This window comes from Periplaneta americana, chromosome 10, assembly GCF_040183065.1.
Source record: "Periplaneta americana isolate PAMFEO1 chromosome 10, P.americana_PAMFEO1_priV1, whole genome shotgun sequence".
In the NCBI taxonomy this organism is placed as follows: Eukaryota; Metazoa; Arthropoda; class Insecta; order Blattodea; family Blattidae; genus Periplaneta; species Periplaneta americana.
The window spans coordinates 28613820-28625748 of record NC_091126.1 but is presented as its reverse complement, the minus strand read 5'-3'; the positions used below and the strand labels follow the sequence as shown (position 1 = coordinate 28625748).

The 11929-nt window shown below is 34.6% G+C and overlaps 1 protein-coding gene across 1 annotated transcript in view; it reads right to left on the bottom strand.

The window, feature by feature from the left end:
• Positions 1–11727, bottom strand: part of LOC138707277 (dentin sialophosphoprotein-like) — a 20169-nt gene extending 8442 nt beyond the window's left edge. Inside the window, exons 1-3 of the mRNA XM_069836597.1 lie at positions 11620–11727; positions 1678–1754; positions 1151–1224 (exon numbers count right to left, since the gene is read on the bottom strand). The gene's annotated coding sequence lies outside the window, so the exon portion shown is untranslated. The remainder of the gene's footprint in view (positions 1–1150; positions 1225–1677; positions 1755–11619) is intronic.
• Between the last annotated feature and the right edge of the window lie 202 nt (positions 11728–11929).

The window sequence follows — 11929 nt, the reverse complement described above, 5'->3', positions numbered from 1 at the left end:
TAATTGGTTTCGCTACTACAGTGTAATAAAAAGTTGGACATAGATATGGATCGCTCTGTTATTTACACACGTATTTACATCTAAATAAGATTATGTATTTTGCTTCTCCTTAAAACAATATAAGTTGCACGTATGTCATTGTTTCTCCGGAATAGCGATATGTATTGTATTACTTACTTACTGGCTTTTAAGGAACCCCTCACATAAGCCCGCCATTGATCCCTATCCTGAGCAAGATTAATCCAGTTTCTATCATTATAGCCCATCTCCCTCAAATCCATTTTAATATTATCGTCCCATCTACGTCTCGGCCTCCCCAAAGGTATTTTTCCCGCCGGCTTCCCAACTAACACTCTATATGCATTTCTGGATTCGCCCATACGTGCTACATGCCCTGCCCATCTCAAACGTCTGGATTTAATGTTCCTAATTATGTCAGGTGAAGAATACAATGCGTGCAGCTCTGCGTTGTGTAACTTTCTCCATTCTCCTGTAACTTCATCCCTCTTAGCCCCAAATATTTTCCTAAGAACCTTATTCTCAAACACCCTTAATCTCTGTTCCTCTCTCAAAGTGAGAGTCCAAGTTTCACAACCATACAGAACAACCGGTAATATAACTGTTTTATAAATTCTAACTTTTAGATTTTTTGACAGCAGACTAGATGATAAAAGCTTCCCAACCGAATAATAACACGCATTTGCCATATTTATTCTGCATTTAATTTCCTTCCGAGTGTCATTTATATTTGTTACTGTTGCTCCAAGATATTTGAATTTTTCCACCTCTTCGAAAGATAAATCTCCAATTTTTATAGTTGCATTTCGTACAATATTCTGGTCACGAGACATGATCATATACTTAGTCTTTTCGGAATTTACTTCCAACCCTATCGCTTTACTTGCTTCAAGTAGAATTTCCGTGTTTTCCCTAATCGTTTGTGGATTTTCTGCTAACATATTCACGTCATCCGCATAGACAAGAAGCTGATGTAACCCGTTCAATTCCAAACCCTCTGTATTATCCTGAACTTTCCTAATGGCATATTCTAGAGCGAAGTTAAAAAGTAGAGGTGACAATTCATCTCCCTGCTTTAGCCCGCAGTGAATTGGAAAAGCATCAGTTAAAAACATTAGTAAATTTAAATTACCTGACGGTTTATTCTACCCTGAAGTAGATCTTGAAGTAACTGAATTGTCTGCGACTCCACTGAAGTCCTCTTTCCTGTGGGCAATACAAAATAGTTTTATATCTTCTGTGAGCAGTGTAAGATGTATGTATGTATGTATGTATGTATGTATGTATGTATGTATGTATGTATGTATGTATGTATGTATGTATGTATGTATGTATATGTATATGTATATGTATGTATGTATGTATAAGTTCACCATTTCACTCCAAAATTGGGGCGAATGTTAAAAAAACCTGTCTGACTAGTAAGATACTCTTTACAAGTAACTAAAAATTGTAATATTTTGCTTTATTTTGATTATCATTATATATATATATATATATATATATATATATATATATATTTTTTTTCAAATATTTACTATTTATTTATATCTAAATAAGATTATGTATTTTGCTTCTCCTTAAAAACAATCTAAGTTGCACTTAGGTCGTTGTTCCTTCGGAACAGCGATATGTATTTTATCAGTACATTAAAATTACCTGACAGTTTCTTCTACCCTGAAGTACTAGGTCATGAAACAACTGAATTGTCTGCGGCTCCACTGAAGTCCTCCCTCCTGTGGACAATACAAAATATTTATATCTTCTGTGACCAGTGTATGTATGTATGTATGTATGTATGTATGTATGTATGTATGTATGTATGTATGTATGTATGTATGTATGTATGTATGTACGTAAGTACGTATGTACGTATGTATGTAATTCCTTGTCACAAAGTATTAGGGGCTGCAAGACAACAAACACCTTTAAGAACAGCTTAAAAGATAACCTTATTAGCATTTCACTCCAATCATACTGATTTAAACTATCACTGACTACATTGTTACTTTTTTCTTTAGACATCATCCTGATTGTGCTGTATTTTCAAAATTGTCTCATAATAATCTCTTTCTATTATCTAATATTATTTGAAATATATTAACATTCTATGTATTTTAGTTTAATTCTGCTACACAGTTTATTTCAGTGTTTAATTAATAGTTTATAGGCCTAATATTTTGTTGTTTAATTCGTAAATAATTCTTGTATACATGTAACTCTCATCTAAATCAAATTGTTGAATTCTTTGTAAGTTCATGCATATGTATATACACTTTTTGCTGGTTGAGTGGAAGAGAAGGCCTCACGGCCTTAACTCTGCCAGCTAAAATAAATTATTATTATTATTATTATTATTATTATTATTATTATTATATGTATGTGAATTTGGACACGTCAATTTATAAAGTATAAAGTATATTTGAAACGGTTATTTATCACAGTAGAGCAATTTAGATCAGCTCTACGAAATTTGCTTCTTCCAGCTTTCTAAGCACCGTTGAATTATGCAGATCTTTTCTCCCGATGGGAATTTATACTATATCGGAGTGGGGGGGGAGCAACTGACAGCAAAACAAACAGTAATTCAAATCTTATGTACCTAACAACAGAAGATGTCTATGTAAAAGGGAATGTTACTAGTAAAATGGATGGGATGTCTTAAATAGAACTCTCATTTCTTTATATTTGTTTTAAATACTACTAAATGTTTTAATGTATACATTAAGTAAAAAATGTGGTGAATGTGAACTATCCTTCTGTGGGAAATTGTCTCATAAAGCCGGTGTTAAGTATCTTTTTACATAAACCACTTAAATTTATTAGGCCTACGACTAGTAATTATATTCGCCAATTAAATTAGACGGATGTGTCTTCCAGTAGCTTCCCGAAAGTTTTTAAAGGGCACTGAAATGGATACTGTACATTTTTATTTGAAGAGCTTCGTGGTCATTTAAATACATTACAATATGCTCACAAAACGCACCACCCTGAACACGATCGACATACATATAAGCATATCATATCAAGTTTCCCATTGTTTTTAAATTTATTTCGAGTCGAACCGCTTTTTTCATTGGCTCAATACTAACAGCAATAGATGACTGTAAAGACAGTTGGAATTACGAGTTCACAGATTTCACTTTCCATTCATAGGCCTACATGGAAAATAAATTCGTCTTTTCTTTTCAAGGAAAGTAAACAATGTCTGTTTTTTTTTTAGCGTTGGAAGCTGAAATATTTAGCTATAACCTGTTATTCTGTATAACTACTGTAGGCTATGTTGGTAAACAAAATTTTATTATTTTACTTTCTGAAGAAATTTATCGTAACGCTGAGGACCTATGGAAAAAGAACGAAGGAAGAGATTACTGAAGTGCTTTGTGTGGAGTGTAGCATTGTATGGGGTAGAAACATGGACATTACGACGAAGTGAAGAGAGGCGACTAGAAGCATTTGAAATGTGGATAATATGGAGAAGAATGGAGCGTGTGAAATGGACAGGTAGAATAAGGACCGAAGCTGTGTTGAAAGGAGTGGATGAAGAAATAATGCTGCTGAAACTGATCAGGAAGATAAAAAGGAATAGGTTGGGTCACTGACTGAGAAGAAACTGCCTACTGAAGATTGCACTGAAGGAATTGTGAACGGGAGAAGAGATCGGGGCAGAAGAAGATATCATATAATAGACGACATTAAGATATAGGCCTATGGATCATATGCGTGGATTAAGAGGAAGGCAGAAAATAAGAAAGGTTGGGGCATGCTGGGTTTGCAGTGAAAGACCTACCCTTGAGCAGAACTCTATGAATGAATGAATCATAATAATTAATAATACGTTCTGTAACTTGTAAAAAACACGATATTTTTGTTCTAATTTCGTCGTAATTTGTCACATAATAGGAGGCAATGTAATAGGACCTACTTGCATTTATTGATTCCGTGAAAAGTGTAGAGACCATATATTTAGGCGTATAAGTAGTGTAGTACAGTACAAATAGGACTACAGAGCTAATATTAATGTACATTTTCGCAATATATTAAAATGTAATTAAAAGAACATCATATTTCCAGTTTTCTCGATTAGAAGATAGAATTTTGCTCGCAAATATCAGAGTTTTTGAGTACCGTATAGGACAGTCCAGAACTTGTGAAAAATAAGCGCACACTACAGTACAAATACACAGCTAATATTAATGTACATTTTCACAATAACTTATATGAAAAATTAATAATTGAAAATTATATTTCCCGGTTTTACCGATTAGAAGGTAGAATTTTGCTCGTAAATATCAGAGTTTTTGAGTACCGTATAGGACAGTCCAGAACTTGTGAAAAATAAGCGCGCAATACAGTACAAATACACAGCTAATATTAATGTACATTTTCACAATAACTTATATGAAAAATTAATAATTGAAAATTATATTTCCTGGTTTTGCCGATTAGAAGATAGAATTTAGCTCGTAAATATCAGAGTTTTTGAACTTACATGAAAAATTAATAATTAAAAGAGCGTCATATTTCCCGGTTTTACCGATTAGAAGATAGAATTTAGCTCGTAAATATCAGAGTTTTTGAGTACCGTATAGGACAATCCAAATCATTGTGAAAAATACGCGCGAGACTGATAGTTCGAGAGAAAAAATAACAGCGTACCGTAATCTAAATACTCTTTCAGAAGGAAAACTTACATTGGTGAAAGTTTCCTTCGACATGGAGTAAAGATCAGGCGCGTTTGTTTAGGCCTATTTATTTTATATTACAGGTTATTAACACAGAAATCTCGGTAGGCTCTAGGGTCTACGTTCAGTATAACTTAAGATACGATAAAAGATATAGGCCTATCTAATAAAGAGTTATAAAGACTATATGCCTTCTGAAAAAATAAATTATCTTAGGCCCCGTTCACAAGTAGGCTAGGCCTACGGGAATTTCTCCGAACGAGCATTTATTTGAATCGATTTTGTGCGGACAGCACTGTACTCACGGTTCGATTTTCTTCCCATTCATAACTTAAAATTTATTATGCACGGGAAAAAATCGAACCGTGTGTAGGCCTACACTGCTATCCACGCGAAAGCCGTGGATAGTGCCCGTTTCCAGAAGCGCGGCCTAAAGGCTGGTTCACAATAAACCGGGAACGGAAAAGACAACGAGAACGGAAATATTGTTAAATTATATGTATTTAAATGTGAGCTTCACATTTAACTATTGTGAATGCTCACATTTAAACACATTTATTTTAACAATATTTTCGTTCTCGTTCTCGTTGTCGTTTCCATTCCCGGTTTATTATGAACCAGCCTTAACTCGTCACGGTATTAAAAGCTCTCATAAGTGAGGTTAAGCTATTGTGTAGTGCCAGCGGTGGCGAAAATGTAGTTGTGCGCCGAGCCACTGTGTAACCTGCAACGTGCATAGCACCTATGGAGGGAGGCGGACACCCGAAGGGGAAGTGAAGCAACTGTCTGACTTATTAATGGATTTTCATTTTCCTTACGTCAAGCGCTTAAATATAATTTTATACAGTATAAGGTTACAAACTAATGTTTAGTACGTGTAACGAAGAAAGGAATGAAGAATAAATTAACAATATCATAACCTAAAACTAACTGTCTTCAGAATGTCTCTGCGACAAAGTTTCAAAATCAGGAATTATATCACTTACTGCCAGTCGTAGTTGATCACGAAGGTATTTATCTGTCAGTCGTGATCTAAATTTGGTTTTTACTATTTTCATTGTTGAAAATAATTTTTCACAAACATAAGTTATACCGAGCATGGCTTCAACAGAGCAAGCGAAAGAACGAAGCTTCGGATATTTATTTTTTGGCAAAGATTTGAAAGTCCAACATTTGTCAAGTCCTTACATCTAGCTTTCATTTGACATCACATAGTAAATCAGTGAGTTCAAATTGAAGAGCTAACCGCATTATTCGTACATCTGCTGAAAAAGGTTCGACGTACAGAGATGATGATTATGTTATTATTATTATTATTATTAACACCTAACTTTCAATGTTTCATGAGTAACATGTAGTATAATGCCGTTTTACGTTATACAACCGTTTTCCTTGTAATACTCGTGAACAAATCATACATTTAATATTCTCATCATATTGACAGCGAAAACATGCGTCCTCCCATCCTATTTAAAACTTTGGTTTTTGTAGAGGTACATGGTATCGAGAGAGACCATATGCCACTCGCAAGTCAGAGACAAATACAAATGGAACGGAGTTTGACTCCGGTGAGTGAGTGGGTGGGGGTTAGGGAAGGTTAGAAGCAAGAGAAATGCATAGCTCTCACTGCGAGCCACAATGTACTCGCGAGTCGCATTCTCGCCACGGCTACTGTAGTCCTATAGAACAGTGAATATAAAACGAGCGTTTTCTTAAAGGAAACCTATAATAAGCTATAATGTAGTAAAAACTAGTATTTTACCATGAACCTAATTTTTGGTAAAATGGCTTAAGTACACATTGCCGTGGATCACTATAGAATAGCTCTTCAGTAATTCTGATCCAGATCTTTTAGTAAACTCACGATTTCGTAATAGTGGGAATGGACAATAGCAATATTACATACTACAGAGTGACTTGAGCCGTTGTTGCATTGCAGTGTGGTATTGCTTCGCCATCATGTCCTTATTGTCGGGAGGCGGAGCCTATGTCTTTATTACCCGGGGAACTTTTACATTTTATTGTTGTGGGAGGAGACATATTCCTGACTTCAGTCACTTCGAAGGGGGAGAATACGTAAATAAACAAGTCTGCGTTATATTTCCGCGTGTATCAGCCATTTTGTTCAGCGCTGCCAACCTATCTGAAATCAACTGTCAAGTGCAACGGTGTAATGTGCTCTTTGTCACCTGCTTCCGTGCGTTGGTACTTCTTCGCGGGAAATCTCGGTGGGGATATGATTTGCTGCTGCAGGGCTGTACAAGAAATGTTCATAGCAGACAGAATTTGTATTTTGAAAAAAAAAAATTATACGTATTAAAGGCGTATTGTTAGCCGAGCTGCTTTCCACGGTAGTAACCAGGGTTCGATTCCCGATATTTTCAACTGAAATTCGTGTTGGACAATGGTTTTCTTGGGTTACTTCCGTTTCCCCAACAGAATTTGTATTCTTAATATTGTAGTGTCCACACCTGTGGAGTAACGGTCAACGCGTCTGGCCGCGAAACCAGGTGGCCCGAGTTTCGATTCCCGGTCGGGGCAAGTTACCTGGTTGAGGGTTTTTCCGGGGTTTTCCCTCAACCCAATACGAGCAAATGCTGGGTAACTTTCGGTGTTGGACCCCGGACTCATTTCACCGGCATTATCACCTTAATTTCATTCAGACGCTAAATAACCTAGTTGTTGATACAGCGTCGTAAAATAACCCAATAAAATAAAATAAAAATATTGTAGTTGTAATCCCCTGGTAGAGGGGGAGAGAAGGCCTGATGGCCTTATCTCTACCAGGTTAAATAAATAAATGAATAAATAAATAAATAAATAAATAAATAAATAAATAAATAAATAAATAAAAAATTTCACCATTAGGCCTAATAATAATCATGTTAATTTGAATTTCAGACCGCGTTAGGCCTGGTCCACAATAAACCGGGAATGGAAACGACAACGAGAACGGAAAAATTGTTAAAATACTAAATGTGAACATTTACAATAAAATTAACGAGAAGCTTACCGGAGCGCGGTTACGGGAACGTGAAAGTTGGCGACGTTTTAACTTTTGTTACTGTTGCTCCAAGATATTTGAATTTTTCAACCTCTTCGAAGGATAAATTTCCAATTTTTATGTTTACGATTCGTACAATATTCTGGTCACGAGACATAATCATATACTTTGTTTTTTTTTTCGGGATTTACTTCCAAACCTATCGCCTTACTTGCTTCAAGTAAAATTTCCGTGTTTTCCCTAATCGTTACTGAATTTTCTCCTAACATATTCACGTCATCCGCATAGACAAGAAGCTGATGTAACCCGTTCAATTCCAAACCCTGTCTGTTATCCTGAATTTTCTTAAGGGCGAAGTTAAAAAGTAAAGGTGATAGTGCATCTCTTTGCTTTAGCCCGCACTGAATTGGAAAAGCAAGAGATATAAATTGCCCTATACGGACTCTGCTGTAAGTTTCACTGAGACACGTTTTAATTTATCGAACTGGTTTCTTGGAAATACCAAATTCAATAAGAATATTATATAAATTTTTTAATACGAGTATAGCTATATTTTATAAAGTACAGTATAAAGTAGGCAAAGAAAATAATATTAATGTATTATGATCCCCGGCGAGCTGACAACAATCAGTAAATTAGGAATTAAACATCTTATCTTAAGCCTGCTCAAGGATATAATTATTATTATGATCAAGATGCAAGACAACAATCAGTAAATTAGGAATTAAACATCTTATCTTAAGCCTGCTCATGGATATAATTATTATTATGATCAAGATGCAAGACAACAATCAGTAAATTAGGAATTAAACATCTTATCTTAAGCCTGCTCATGGATATAATTATTATTATGATCAAGATGCAAGACAACAATCAGTAAATTAGGAATTAAACATCTTATCTTAAGCCTGCTCATGGATATAATTATTATTATGATCAAGATGCAAGACAACAATCAGTAAATTAGGAATTAAACATCTTATCTTAAGCCTGCTCATGGATATAATTATTATTATGATCAAGATGCAAGACAACAATCAGTAAATTAGGAATTAAACATCTTATCTTAAGCCTGCTCATGGATATAATTATTATTATGATCAAGATGCAAGACAACAATCAGTAAATTAGGAATTAAACATCTTATCTTAAGCCTGCTCATGGATATAATTATTATTATGATCAAGATGCAAGACAACAATCAGTAAATTAGGAATTAAACATCTTATCTTAAGCCTGCTCATGGATATAATTATTATTATGATCAAGATGCAAGACAACAATCAGTAAATTAGGAATTAAACATCTTATCTTAAGCCTGCTCATGGATATAATTATTATTATTATGATCAAGATGCAAGACAACAATCAGTAAATTAGGAATTAAACATCTTATCTTAAGCCTGCTCATGGATATAATTATTATTATGATCAAGATGCAAGACAACAATCAGTAAATTAGGAATTAAACATCTTATCTTAAGCCTGCTCATGGATATAATTATTATTATGATCAAGATGCAAGACAACAATCAGTAAATTAGGAATTAAACATCTTATCTTAAGTCTGCTCATGGATATAATTATTATTATGATCAAGATGCAAGACAACAATCAGTAAATTAGGAATTAAACATCTTATCTTAAGCCTGCTCATGGATATAATTATTATTATGATCAAGATGCAAGACAAGCAACTCAGTGCGACAAAGCGTTCAACCGTATCGAATGCGGATAATAATAATTTTGCGTGTGGTGTTCTCTGTCTAGGATTCTATCTCCCTCCGTCAGAAATCTTAATTCGCACCCTGTGAAAAATAGCTACTTAACATTAAATGTTCAGAGCAGAAGTGCCCCTTCATAGGAACACCATATTGTACTTCTGGTCCAGGAAAAATAATCGGCTTCGTCACAATCTTAATTACATTATCAAACGTGCAATAGAGAGTTGCTTCGAAGTGGCAGTGGGTGAGTATTTCCATAAAAGAGTCAATTCTTTTTATAGTCGACAGTTTTTCTTCTGCAGTGTGCAAATACTTTTTTCTCTATTTTTACTTTCTTCATAAACGATTCTGATTTCCCGGTCAAATAAACGGCCCTATTCACAGCTTCATCCCGAGGAAACCTTCAACCGTCTCTTTTTTTCTTCCTCACACATTGTATTTACATGCGAAATTGAGTTTCTTTCATCACTATGAACTGTTTTAGGCATTTTCTTAATAATAATAGTAATCATAATAATAATAATAATAATAATAATAATAATAGTGGTATTTGTTGGTACACCAAAACACACGTTAAATAAATAAAAATAAAAGTAAAGTTTGTTATTTGCCAAATTACTATTTTGCTGTTTCAAAAGTTACGAATTGTGTAGGGAAATATTTTAATGGACATGCAATACACAAATTTTCACTTTGATATTCCAATGGACATGCAATACACAAATTTTCACTTTGATATTCCAATTACTTTACTTAAAATTAGTTGTTTTTTAATACTAAATTATAATTGTCCCAATTTTCAAAGTTTACGAAATTTTTCTTTAAATGTATATTTAATTATTCCTGACAGATGTAGGCTACGTAAATATGACACATCCTTTTCACATTTTTGCAATTAGTTTTCGAGAAAAATATATTTACCTCTTTTAGTTGTTAATTTTTCAATTATTTAAAACTTATCACATTCTCAACACATGGTGATTTGAATATTTTCAATAGCAGAAGAAAAGACATGTGTCAGTTTAGACTACTTCACACGCTTTTGTGGACGTATGTGCAGAATTTCACTGAGATTGGAGAAAAACTGTATTCATTAGAGCTTATTTTGAATGTTGAAAATTGGAAAATCGAGAAAACGAGTATCAAAGTACAACATGCATATGATTTAATATTATCGATATCCTTCCTTTCTATGCAGGTCTTCTACACACATTTTTCTCCTATATAACAGAGCGAAATGTGAACTGAATTAAAAGTAAACTTAGAATGAAGAACAAAGTCCGTCAGAATGACAGCTGAGTGTCAGTTTAAAGGCATGCAGCTCTACGCACACGTTGGTACCATTAAATTCGTCCTGAGGGGCTTTAAATTGCCATAGGGCCAAAATAAGCACAGATTTAGACAATTGAAACATTTTATTGTTTTAGAGTTGAAACAAAATTTCCATTTTTTAATGGTTTTCCATAGCCATAAGGATGATGTCATCTTCTAATTCAGTATATTTGTCTACTGCAAAATTTATTGCAACTTTTAATGAAAAAGAATAGGAAAGAATGACTGTATCAGTGGTGATAATTCTCTTTTACCAGTTTTTGCAGCAAAAACACAAAGGCCTAATCTTTAATTCGAGAAAAATTCGTTCCGGCACCGGGAATCGAACCCGGGACCTCTCAGCTCTGCGCGCTGAATATGTGATGTAAAAAAAAAATTTTGCAGTAATATATTGAAGTAGATAATGACATCACCCTAATGAGAATTGTGCCTTTGATCGTTTTTCTCTGTACCCTTCGACTGTTAATAGCAAGAATTTGAAGTTTGGTTGCAGAAAAATTAAAGTTACACTCATGCAGACGTACACTTCAAAGCATGAAGTACCAGAATTGAAAGCTTCTTGGGATGTTGGCAATTTGTGTCAAGTTGCGCCTGTTTAAGCAGTCGAAATTAGACTTACCGGTACACGAGCTACCTTGGAATTCTTTCAACGAACCATGACTATTGTGAATGCGTATATTTCCTTCCACCAATTTGAAAGAACTGCCGACTAGATGTGGACGCATAAGTATTTTAATACGAAAGAAATGTAATGTAATAAAATCATCTTCTCATTGCCTTCAGCACTTGGATAACGACTGGCACAGTTCGTCAACAATTAAAATTGTATTAAATACTGTTTGAGCAAGTTACTTACCAACGAGTCCCGTAAGCTGGAAGTGAATACCAGAAGTTCTCGTATTGGCATCAATAACTCCGTCCGATGTACCACCAGACGTGTGCAGTGTCAAGCACAGAGTGCGATCGCTGGAAGCAATGCAAGACTTTTTTATGGAAGGAGCTTGCAATGTAGGAGAGGCAAAGGGGTTGACGGGCTCCTCCTCTAATGATATGATCGCTACATCGGAGGCGTGTCATTGGTGAACACTGCTAACACATTGGTCGACAAGGAATGACGTATGCTACCATGCTACCATTGTTCTGTTTGGTTCTGACTTATTAATCAG